General features: G+C 45.8%; 1 protein-coding gene across 1 annotated transcript in view; it reads left to right on the forward strand.

Moving 5' to 3' along the window:
* Positions 1-636: 636 nt before the first annotated feature.
* LOC142564325 (uncharacterized) overlaps positions 637-13,404 on the forward strand; it is a 151,877-nt gene continuing 139,109 nt past the window's right edge. Inside the window, exon 1 of the mRNA XM_075675293.1 lies at positions 637-1,268. The gene's annotated coding sequence lies outside the window, so the exon portion shown is untranslated. The remainder of the gene's footprint in view (positions 1,269-13,404) is intronic.

Consider the following 13,404-nt stretch of genomic DNA (forward strand, 5'->3'; position numbering starts at 1 on the left):
ACGCCTATGACTCGCACAGCAGTTAGGTACACGAAAAATAACGCGTTCGCAGGGGTGCGGAATGAAGCTGACGTTCAGTCTAAACGGGACCCACCGTCTACGGGACGTAGCGGAGAAACAGCAGACGAGGCAAAATTAAGGAATACACAAAAATAAAATAACAAAGGAGAGGGAAGCAAAGCAAACTAGGAACAAGATGAAAAACGACTCATGGCGGAAGAAAGCACGACTTTGGAGAGGGACGCGAGCGGTCAGAAAGGAGGATATTTGGGGAGCACGAAAGGAGAGCAGTGAGCGAAGGGCGATGAAGAGAGACGTAGAGTTAGGAGGGAAAGGGGCCAAACAAACGTTCCGATGCCGAGCGAGTAAGAACAGTCGGGCTGAGGAAAGGGAGAGTTAGGGAGAGCTCATGGGGGAAGGCACCGTCGTCGACGACGGAGGAGGAGACGTGGGCTGCAGGGAGGGCTTTTGTGATGAGGCGCGAGAGAGGCTGCGCGGGAGAAAGGGTGACGGGGAAGGGTCGTAAGGAGAGAATGGCTAGAGCGGGGAGGAGGGCAGGCAGGCGCCGGCGATGGGCGCGGGGGAGTAAGTCGCCGGCGGCGAGCGTGGGATTTCGGGAGACCGATAAAAAGGGGAGGCCACGCGCGCGGGCAGCTCGCCGTGTTGCTTTGCTGGTCTCGCGCGCGCGCGCACACACACACGCACGCCTTCCCCGCAGTGCCTGGAGAGGAGCTCACCGCACGCTTGCCTGCATCGCCCGGCCCGACGTGCCGTATCGGGACTCGCCGCAAACGACGCGGTCGTCGTCGCACTTCAAGGTTTCGACTCGACCCGACCGGCCACTCCTCGTGCTGGACGTTTCGCTGCCCTTCGTTCGACAGATCGTCCCGCAACTTGTGTCCCGGAAAAAAGAAGAAACGGTGCGACAGATCGAAGGCTGGACGGCGCTGGTACTCTGCTGCGAGAACGGGCACTTTTTTGACTGACTTTCTTTTTAGTGCGTCGTGCATTTTTTTTCTTTAGTTTCGCCCTTATCGCTCGGGGTCTTGTTTTTTCGTAGCCGACGCCAGTGCCTACTACGGGACGGTGCGAGAGGTGCTCGCAAACGGGCTTGTCTTCCTAGACTGGTGGTGCCCTTATCGACTGTGCCTTGGTAGCGCTTCGGCTGATTCTTTCCTATTACTCCTTTTTTCCTTCCCGGTGGCTTCTTTCGGCAGACCATACGCTGCGTGTTTTGTTTTCGGAAGACTCCCTGACGACTCTGTAAGGTAAGCGCCACCTTTTATTTCCTTAATGTTTGTTACCTTCTACTCTGCGTAATTACGAGACGTGCTACTGCTAGTTAGAACATTCGTTCCGTACATGATTGTATAAGCGCACTACGCGTGTATAGTACCAGTTCATCGGTAAATTACGTGATGTTTAGAACAATGGAGTTGGATAGTGCGCTTTGAACTTTCTCCTCGGTAACTTCAACCTAACGAGTCTTCTTCTTAAGCTGTCTAGATAACGAGCAATACGTACACATTCGAGAGGTTTGTTGCACCGCAAAGTTAAGAACACCGCTCTGAGCAATACATTACCGCCTCAAATAAGACAGCTGTTGATTGATTCGCGTTAGAGTGCCGTACTTTACTGCCACCATTTGTGGTTCTTCGCCTATTTCTTGCGAGGGCGAGGGTGATTCAAGAGTGAAGGCGTGTTGCTGTTGACGCCGTATTGCACATTTGCTCTAACAGCACGCATAACAAACACTCTTCCCGGTAAGAGGTAAAGACGAGCGAGAAGGACAATCAGCGTAATGCCAGAGCGGGGTGTCTCACCGTTATGCGCTTCCTGATGCTCGTGTGGAAAGCTAACTTCAAAAGCATGGCAGTGCTGTCAGGCGCATCGCTCTTCCCGGCGAGACGGCCTACCGAGAGGGGCCAGCCGCCGATATGTGTACACGCTATAACAGATAGATGACAGCCGCAACAGGAGAGGCTGTGATCCTGCCTGGCTTCTGTTTATCCCTTCGTTTCCCTCCCGCTTTCCCGCACCCGTCATCGATCCCTTTTCGCACGCGCACGAAGATAGGGGCAAGCGCTGCCTCCACTGCCCTGCTCTGGTCGCTGACGGATGAAGTTCTTGTTGCGCGCGAACGAAACGAACCAGATGGTCTCGCTTTGCCGGGACACCGCCGTTGCTGGGGCGACGATTTGGCCTTTGCTCGATAGCGACGGGTGGCCCCTAACCACGTATTGCTCTTTTCGGGCCGAACATTGCCCCATTTGTACCGAGCAGGCCCCGTCCGATAGAGATGTCGCGGTTGTTCCTTTTTTTGTGCGTGTATCTTCTCGGCACGAGTGTGCTTCATATGAAGGGCGTTTGCCCTGTCTGGCGATGGGACGTAGTGAAGTGGTGGGTTTTGTCTTTCGTATTTTTAGTGCGTGCGGTCTGTCTGGTAAGCTCGATGCTAACGCGGTCTAGAAGCTTTTCACTGCTCATGGCGTCAAGGTTAACGCAGTTAACCACTACTTGCGTGTTCTTTTTTTTCTGTTCACCTTGTTCCCGAGAGCCGTGAATCTGTCACCCAGAGCAGTAGCCTGTCTTTTCTCTCGCTTTCTTTTTTTTCTTTATTTATTATTGTTTTACATTTTGCATAACGAGGAGAAAAATGTGAGGAAGGATTCGCAAGGAGATGACTTGCAAAACCATAAACTCCTTACACATATCTTCTCACCTGTGGCAAGACCACCTGTTGCTCGTTCCTCAAAATGTACGAAGACTATGCTAAAGCTCAACATCAGAGGGGTCATCTGAATGTAGAAAATGAAAGATTGTACTAAGTAACTGGAGCTTTCAGCAGCTACGGTGCTGTTCGCTTTATCAGGAAACAAAAAAAAACTGTTTCTCAAATTTTTGGAAGTACTGCAGCGCAGTCATCCATCGACCGTGTGAAATCCCGTAAGTTCTGATCACATATTCTTTTTCTACTCGTCGAATAAACAGTATTTGCCGGGTAATCACCCTACATTTTACCTGTAAAATTCCTTTTTTTTCAATGAACGTTGCTTTCTGGAATTACCGAGTTCAGGCTTTGCACAACTACAGGCTTCGCATGGACACTTCTTAACAGTATTAGGTTGTTTACCGTACTATGCGTCTTGCCTATGCTTTCTGCCGCCTGCTTTGCTTAACGTATTTCACCTTCACCGCAATCATCAGCTTGCCCTCAACACTGCACATATCAAACGTTGCCTCGTAAGTATATAGTATATATACCACGCGGGCGCATGCTGAAATATGCAAATCTGGATTGCTAGTTTTATGCTCCCCGGATGTATACGGGAAACATATGGAAATGTCTATGGCAGCTGCAAGCATGATGGTATCCCCAGCATGGAAATGATGGATAACTTCATGGATCGGCCTACCATTTATTCTTGCGGCTTCAAACGGCGTTGTTACTTTGCACGTCAACCCTTTCGAATAAAATATTGCGTTAAAGTCTCAACATTTCACCGTGATTATGCACTTGCGCTGAATCTTACTGCCTTCTGGGCCTACAAAAATATGATTACATTAAGATTAGGCTACTAAAGCCACACAAATTATAATAAACCAAGCCACAAGAACCGCTAACGCCCAAGCTTGAAGATTAGGCAAGTGCATGTACGAAGCATCATTACCGTGGAAGCTGAATTACCAGAGGGCAAACGGCCTCTCCAGTAATCTCAGTAGGCAACTCGACAGACAAAACGTGAAATTTCGGAACTAAAGATCCAAGGGTTTCATCCAAGCTGAAGTGCTTTTTTATTTCTTGATTCTTCTATCAACAGTTCAGTTTTGCACCTCACGGTATTACGGAAGCCATATTAAGTTACCGCAAATGCAGATTCCACCATCAATTACGACGTACGCGCCTCCGACATTTACGACAAAATTTATTGGCACTAGAGTTCGTTTTGTAAAGACATCCACGGGGGAATTCTTCGAGAAGATATTACTGGTCACGACAATGCATTTTGTGGCACAAACTTTGAGACCGATACCTCGACTATGGATCGCTAGTCTTGTGCGAACTGGATACGTCTTCATTAGTGCCCGACCTCATTATCTGAATCGTGTACTACGTTTTGAAATGTTAGTTATGTTTACATATTAGTGATTCGAGTTTTTTTTTTCTTGACGGTAGGTTTCAGTTTCTCGTGAGAGTGGTGCCCGCCTTCACAAGTAATGTATCTCAAGAAGCTGCATTGCTCTATATGCCACAGGGAATCTTTATATTTTATTTCTAGAAAAAAAATTAAATGATCCAGCACGCTATACACAAAAAAACGGGTGAGTGTGTATCGAACACTTTTATAATTTGCCTCATGTACGAGCCCTTGCGTTCACATTTGCGATATTTGTGTCCTGAAGTTTGTGACAAGTTCTAATACGAAGTTTGTTTTCTTACATTTAGGCGTGCTAAAAGACGCCCCTAATGCAGGTTTTAGGTTTCGTCTGTCCCAGCGAACAGAACTGTTTACAGTAATACGGCTTTCTCAGACCGTTTGCATCTTAATGTTCCGTTGCCATCAAAAATCAAAACTACGGGGTTTTCCAGCATTGCGCCAAACAGAAAGCCGTCCTTGCACAACTTCCACAGTCTCTCTCACAACGTCTGAGTCTTCGCGAGGCCAAGATGAAGACTACAAACACGAGATGAATTGACAAAGCTCCTCGTTCGTAAAAGCTCTTTGCTATTGAGCAGCCACGGTCGCTAATAATATGTCCGATATCATGATCAGCTTGCACCTGCTCTTACGAATAGCTGTAGGGTAAGAACGTTCTTTTTTTTTTGTAAAAGCAGAACCCAGAAAGGAAGCACATGGACTACGTTACTCTCCCTTCGAGAAACTACTTTAATGTGTCGCATGTGGCTGGGCGTTGAACTTACAAATGTCTATTGATTTCTAACAGGAATGTCCAATATTGTAGCGTGCAATTAGTGCCGATGCGACGAGACAATAGAGCACTCTCTGTGCCACTGCCCGTCATTCGATGCTCAACAATGTGATCTACAAGCTACACTCAGCCGGTTCAATAATAGACCGCTCTCGGAGGAAAAGATCTTCAGACCATGGTCTGTGCATACTTGCATGCGCAAGACCACAAATGCCCTTCTGCACTTCTTGAAGGCGATTGGACTGTGCTAGCGCTTGTGAGAGAGGACATTCCACTTGTTCGCAATTACTGATCCTTAATTATTTCTTTTTCTATTGTATCCTTATCTATGCCTCCCATTTTCTATCCCCAAGTGTAGGGTAGCCGACCGGCACTTCCTTAGTTAACCCCCCTACGTTTCCTTATTCGTTTCTCTCTATCTCTCACAAGAAAGAAGATGACTATGAAATTTAACGCATGCGTGATCCATCGTCTAGTGAGCAGCTAAAGAGAAAGCTCGCAAGCCGTTCACAAATATTTCTAGGAGCAAATTTTGAAATGTTCTACGTCTTTCTTTAACTACATAATGTAAAACTGTTGGGCTAGTTGGTACATGTTGGCAGCTAAAAGACGAACATGAAAAAAAAAGTACAGTACAAGAGAGACCACTCAACAGGTGTTCCTATGAGAACTGGGCTGTTTTTCCGGAATGCACCCATATGTATGCATCGCCACTGCACCAAGACGTGTGCAAACGTTGGCTTCTCTCATGTAGGCCAATTCCTCGGAATGCCTGACGGCAGTGGTCCCGCATACATATGGCTGCTTTACGGGAAAACAAGCTACTTGCCAGTCGACCACCTGTTCAGTTATCCCTCGTTCTGGTTTGTTTTCATGCTAGGTTTTTAGCTACGGATTTCACCATCACCGTAGTTAATGTGCGTGATAACTTACGTTGCGAAATACTCGTCCTTGCAACAGACGTTCCGATGTCTTCAAACATTGTCCAGCGCTGACTTCCTTTCAACCAGCAAATGGCCGCCCGGGCTCTCAAATGCAAGACACTTTCCAAATACTTTCACCGGGTCCCATTCAGTAAATATCTCAAATCTCCACAATTTCCCCGCCTCCGCATTGGGAAATCGGTGTTGCTTGGTGCCTGACCCGGCGTAGGCCGTTTGTAATGTGAAACGAGTGTTCCTACTCAAGACTCCGCTATTTACCGCCTGCGTTAGGAGCCGTCGGAAGACTAGCATATTTATGGCGACGTAATTTAGACCTGTTGATGCTTTGCCAGTGCGATAATGAGGCTCTTAGGGGGCCCCAAAAGTGCCTCGTTAGCTGACTATTTGCGCAGCTCGGAGGAGGAACAACGGCAGGTGCTAACGAAGGCGTGCACTAAGGTTTCTTCGCATTTTGCAGTGGCGTCGCCACCTACTCTGCGGTCTTTAGTTTTGCCACTATCGCTGGCGCACTGTTTTACAGGCAGAACACTGTACGAGTTACGTGCTAAATTCGATACGTGCGCAGTTGTCTGTCCGGACACCGCCGTTGCAGACGCTTTCTCGAAATAAAAGCGTTGTGGTTCTGAAAGGAAGTGGCATCGCAATACAAATAAGTTCGCACAGGTGTATGAGAGGTGCATTGGACACCCGCCTCCCCTTCCATCCTTCCTATTCTTGTCGAACTGTGTAACAGTACGCAATCTTTTAAATATATAAGAATCCTTAAATACAGAGGTATTAAAGCGCACGCTTAACGAAAATACGCTTGTTGTGTGTGGCCTTCACCAAGGCACGTGATTTGCGCGAACCACCTGCTGCGTGTCTGGTATGTACTATTTCTTTTTTTTTTGCAAGAAGCAGGTTTTCGAAATGCAACTAAGTCTCCGCAATGTTCAAATGTTCAAGCTTCACTGAGCAACTTTTTTCTTGTGTTCAATTTTTTCCGTTGATCACTTGCATACCCCTCTGGCCGGTGCCCCAAGAACACGTTTAGTCTATTCGCTCAATATCCTGCCATCAGAATAGAGGAGAGAACGTGTTGTGTCTGGGCGTCAAGCTCCCTGGACCGGCTTGCCTAACTCATGCTGCTTTCGACAAGCTTGACGCATTTTTCTCCACGGTAAGCTTCATAATATTATTGTGTGCCTTGGAACGAGAGCGAAAATCGGAGACCAGAGACGAGCTGGCGCGTTACTGACACTGTCTGCTCTTTGATTGATGTCCTCAAGTCACCTGGTTACATTTTGAATGCTGCAAAACCAATTGCATGCGTGCGTGAATGTTTCTCTCTCCCTCTTTTTAACGCGATAGCCTTAAGGACCCCGGGTCGCAGAAAATCCCGTATTTACAAAAAGTTTATTTCAACAAGAGACGATGCGAACACGGAGTGTGTTTAGTAAAGGTTTATTTCGACAAGAGACGATACGAACACTGAGTCACAATCACGGCACAATTCCACCGGGACGATACCATGTCACAATCACGGCACAATTGAAGGCGTCGGCAGCGTTCTCCGTCAGAAAAAAATCATTCCGAACCACAACCATGTAGACCCTCCGTCTTGCTCTGCGGAATTACTGAACTAATTAAATTTGTAAAAATAAAATTCGTTAGAAAATTCGTAAAATCAGCCTTACACTCAACTTACCGACATGATAGCGTCAGATTGTAATTTGAGAGTACGAGAAAACGCAATTCTGTTACGCGTAAACTCAAACACAAACTCATTTTTTTCTTGCTTACGGGGGTATGAACCTTTCATCAGTCACTGCTTATAGTCTCTGCCTTACGGGGATATGAGCCATTGCTCTGCCCTGCCATGCCGCCAGGATTTGCCCACCATTGTTTTCTGTCGGGTTCCATGTCGCAGAATCTCCGGTGTCCATGTCGGCGCCAACGAGTCCAGGTAACTCTTTCGCGTTCCACTCCTAAAGGCGAAGCTTAAGCATCCTCCTAATTTTTACTTGTGCTTCCATTATCTTTTTTTTCAGCATTCGTTCTTCCTAGTCCTTCTGCAGTCTAGGTAAACCAACCACAGTCTAGGTTAACCAACCAGAGGATTGCCTTCCGGTTAACGAACCCACCTTTCGCATCTAATTGATTTCTTTCTCACTTCGCTACCCATTCGAAACCATTCTAGCCCGAGTGTAATTTCCTTGCAGTTGGCCTCTTTAACTATGCTTTCAATGAAAATTATCACGTTCAAAGTGCATTGGATTGGTTGTGCCTCGCTGAAACTTAAGCCTTGTCCAACTGCCTGGCGTACGCCATCGATCAGCTCCAGTGCAGTGACGTAGACCATTCGCTGGAGGGCCCTGTAAACACGCATCAATCTTCCGCGTCACGACTGGAGATCGGGGCGGGGGAAGGAGAAAAAAGAGAAAAAGTTTTTCTCCGGGGGATTTTCAATATGCATCTGAGACTCTTAAGGGCAGACATTGTCGCCATGAGAGTTGGCAAATCCCTCCTCGGAGCCTATTCACGCTATCGCGAGGCCCAAAAGCATTAAAGGGCGGAGGGGATACAGGCCCTGGGAGAAAAACAGATCTTGACATATCGTTCTGTATAGGAGCGGCACAGCGCTGGGCCTGCTGGAGATTTTTTTTTTTTTAGAATAGCCCGGCATTGCAAGAACGAGAAAAGCCATAAGCATTTCTTTTTCTTAAGGAAAAAAAGTTATCTCACGGCTTTTTCACTTCGTTTTGTTTGTACTTTTTGTTTTTCGTTTGTTATGATAACTATGATGATAACACGCGCACTCAGTGATAAATATTTTTTCGTTATTCCCGGAGAATTTTAGCATAAACGAGTGGTTGATTTTACTTAGGCCTTGACCATTTCTCCATTCCATCAATCGACAACGAACACCTGCAGAAACTTGAAACACTCTAAGAAATATACGTTAACGCCTAGTAGAAGTGTTTATTAATTCTGTACGGAAGCAGGCATAACGTGGTGCGTAACAAAATATAATATTTTAACGGTATTACCTTATCTAGATCTTTAACGCGCACATAAATGTGCGTGCACCAGCACTTCTCTCTCTCTCTCTCTTGCATTTCGCTCTCATCAAAATGCAGCCACTTTCGTGGTAAGGACTCGTACCGGCGACCTTGTGTTTATGAGCGAGACGCTATATAGCCACTGAGCGATAACTCACTCAGGCAATTCGATCCAGACAAAGTGGTGGCTCTCGCAAATTCCCAGTAAAGTTCATAGACATTCACTTTGACTGCCGAATTCTAAAAGCTCGGGAAAAGATGTCATGCTCTGAAGCTGCCAATTTTATTTGAGACAACCACTTTTGAAGCGCGATAGTTGCAGACGCACACTACAAGAAATTGGCTGCTGCCGCTTTTGAGGCGGAATACATCAAGAAGCGAGGACAGGCTACGAATTACAATAGAAAGGCATCGATCGAGAGAGTCATCTTGCGGGCATGCCTCGATACTTAATGCATCGGGCTTATGGAGTAACGCGAAATAAATGGACCGTATTTAAATTGCTATGGTTCGTGATCGATGGGTTCGTTACGCTGAGACCGCGCCTATTTGCTGGGCAGCATTTCGAAAGATAACGCGCGAATTCCATGATGGCATTGTTCGTTCCTGATTAAAAATAAACATTGGACAGTCCGCTTCAGAAAAAAAAGAATCAAAATAGCACTGTCGCGCTGATTCATGTGGGTTTGCTTGTTGCTTCGTCTTATTACATGCAAGATATTTAGTTGTCTTCCTCGGACAAGAAATTGTTTCATGGCTCAGCTGAATCATATAAAATCTGAACCGTCTCCAGTCAAGGCTAGACAGCAGGACTAAGCCTCGTTACCATACCGCCTTTCGAAATCTGCCTCTTTTATGTTCCACATTTGAGCAATCTTTTGTTCCAACATCGTTTCACCTATACTTTGCTTTAGAATTGCAATGTTCTTCGCACTTTCAGCGTCAATGGTGTGTGGAGTACAGACAGACAGACATACAGACAGGTAAACAGACACAGACAGACAGACACACAGACAGACAGACAGACAGGCAGACAGACAGACAGACAGACAGACAGACAGACAGACAGACAGACAGACAGACAGGCAAACAGACACAGACAGACAGACAGACAGACAGGCAGATAGATAGATAGATAGATAGATAGATAGATAGATAGATAGATAGATAGATAGATAGATAGATAGATAGATAGATAGATAGATAGATAGATAGATAGATAGATAGATAGATAGATAGATAGATAGATAGATAGATAGATAGATAGATAGATAGATAGTCTCAAAATGAGCTCAGCCGAGGACTCGGCCACGTCACTTCTGGTGCCAAGTATGTAGCAGGTTCACCACAGCGTCTTCTTTCAACCTTCTCTTGCCTGCAGTCTTCCACCCACCATCTGCTTCTACGCAACTGCATTTCTCAGCCCCGCGGGGTGCGGCCGAGTTTCAAGCGCGGAGAGACCGCCTGCTCCTTTGGTTGCGCTATGCGGTGGTTACATGCCACAGCCACGGTTGCGTTTTCGGGACACGTTCTCTCAACTCTCACCGTTGACGCTGCCGCCTTCTTCGTCGTCGTCCTCTCGGAAGCCGATCAAAAAAGCGAGGCGTGACCTGAATACCGACTCGACTCCACACCAACTTTGCGAGCACGCTGCTCTCTTTCTCAGTGCACGACAGAAGTCAGCTTTCCTTGGCATAGGTCAAAGCACTCTTCCTATTGTTTGCTTTTCCTTTTCTTTTTTTTTTAAATCGATCGTAATGCTACTGCAAAAGGGGCGTGTGTTTATGTGTCTTACGTTCGCGTTGAAAATTGGGATGAACACCATCTAACATGTTGCAGAACCACATAAGTACACTAAGCGGCGAAGAAAAAAATTTTATGCCTTAGACGTGCAGTCCAGGCTCTCTCAAGAGGATGTGGACACGTGCTAAAACACGTAACAGAGACAGATAGTGATAGATAGATAGATAGATAGATAGATAGATAGATAGATAGATAGATAGATAGATAGATAGATAGATAGATAGATAGATAGATAGATAGATAGATAGATAGATAGATAGATAGATAGATAGATAGATAGATAGATAGATAGATAGATAGATAGATAGATAGATAGATAGATAGATAGATAGATAGATAGATAGATAGATAGATAGATAGATAGATAGATAGATAGATAGATAGATAGATAGATAGATAGATAGATAGATAGATAGATAGATAGATAGATAGATAGATAGATAGATAGACTTATATTCGACCGCTGCGCACACACACGCTTACTTTTCTTCCTTTGTTCAACCGCCTTTGTGTCACTGTCCTCAATTTCAAGCACAAAGACAATCTTTGCCCGACACATTGAGGAAACTAGATGATCGTCCTCTGAGTGAACAGACAGTACTAGAGCACCGTCTTCACTGATCATCCTCACAACGTCTGGTACGCACGAGTGGCTTTGACTCAATGACTGTCCGTGCAGCTCTCTATAACCTCTCTCTCTCTCATCTTTCGTCCCCCTCTCCGTTCCCCCTCCACTTGGAGTAGCCAACCAGACGCTTGACTGCTTAACATCCCTGCCTTCCTTATATCCCTATCTATCTCTGTTCAACCGCCTTTGTTTTCAAGGACACCATTGGTATTATGTTTTTTTTTTGCTTCCGTTTTATTTCCTTTCTTGCATGACTTGCTAAATAAGGTACACAACAGCTAGGGCTGCTGGCGCAATTGTTTTTAATTCTAGACGTGCGAGTTGTGCCCGCAAGGAGGCCTCATCAGCGAAATAAATATATCTCAAGACAATGTCGGATGGCGTGTCTTGCTTCCATGTTGAAGACGTGTGCGAATAATCAGAATCAGCCCAAGGAAAACGCAAAAGGTATGTCGAAGCTTTCCCTACTGTTGAAGAAAGACGTGGAAAGATAAAAAGTAATGGAAGGAACTTGCATGATGCCCTATTTCTTTCACAAAAGGAATTTCTTTTATTCGTGAGTTACAGTGGACGCGTTCACGCGTTCCTGAAGCAACTCCTCCTTTGAGAGGAAGCAAACAATAAACTCAAGAAAAGAAACCATGAAGAACTCTACCGATCGTAAGTATTCGAACACGCATGCAGTTATGCAAAGAAAAATGCTTCGCCATCTCGGCCCTGGGAAAGCAGATGTCCAGCGAAGCAGTTGAAATCCTCCGCTACAACTGCTGAGGGGGCTATGTATTGTTTTATCACTTTATATTAATGATATTAATGGGAGTAATGGTAATTTTGACCGCATGCCGCGGCCCATAGCTGTGCTGCAACAAGATTGAAACCAGTTGCTACTCTGGTTCTTTTTCATACGAAAGGCTAGGGACGTGACTCCCCACGTTGCAAGCTGCCGTCGCCGCGGCAGCATGCACAAGAGTAAAATTTACCGGTAAACGTATAAAGGGAGAGCTGCGTGCTTCGCTTTGTTATAAGCAGCGCCTTATCATCAATTATATGGTTTTGATACTTGTTTTGTGTTTGTTCTTAATTGAAACGCATGCTGTTCTGTACGTTGTATCCGCGATTCGAAAGAATATATGCCGTATTCCTTGTACTTTGCCGAGCGCTTGAAGCCTCTACCTTGCGGGGGTGCGAGCCACTGCTTCAGGCCTGCACTGCCGCCGGGATAGGCCCACCTTTTTGCTAACGGACCCGGGCACGAAAAATTTCGACCTCCGAGAGGCTATCAGCTTCGTCGTCAAACGTGTCCCTCCCAGAGAATTTAGTGATAAATTGGTTCGGATGTCCAAAGTCTACATTTAGTAACGCCGTCATAATTTGCGACATGAAATTATGAGAAGCATACGACATGCAAGCAGGTTACCTCGAAGTACATGTTGCATATCTATGTTGTGCTTTCACGTTCAAGCGCAATTTTTTTGTCACAAGATAGAGTGGTGCGAAATATATCTGTACCTTCGTAGCGCTGCCTGCTATTTACGCAACGAGTTTTTTATGTCGCGCAGAATGAGCCCCGGAGAAATTATAACGGATCGCGTAGTAGTAGCAAAAATCTGGAATAGAAGTGGCGTATACATGTACTATTAGCTTCTCTCTCTCTTGATTTGACTAGTAGCCGAGCGCAGCCAATCCTATCCAATACAAGGTACACAACAAAAAAGCAGTGAAATGACCTTAGCAACGTCGCTAGAATGGGTTTGCGCCCACCGGGTGTTCGTGCGATGCTTAATGAAGGCCTACCCAACGAGGAAACGCGTCCCTCCATCACGTAAGGCCAGTCGTCATTAAAGAAATTAATGCATAATGCAAACAAAATTCGAAGAAAAGAACGTTGACAGTAGTTAGTTTAGAAACTACTATACCTACACTGAGAAGACGAGTGTCTTACCCACTGCGCTAAACACCGACGCTTGCAGGAGTTAAATATATGTGAATCATACGAATGTTTAGTACCGGCGGTTACAAAGAAATGGCTTAGGAGAACAGTTTCTATGAAGGATTC

Source organism: Dermacentor variabilis, chromosome 11 (genome assembly GCF_050947875.1).
Source record: "Dermacentor variabilis isolate Ectoservices chromosome 11, ASM5094787v1, whole genome shotgun sequence".
In the NCBI taxonomy this organism is placed as follows: Eukaryota; Metazoa; Arthropoda; class Arachnida; order Ixodida; family Ixodidae; genus Dermacentor; species Dermacentor variabilis.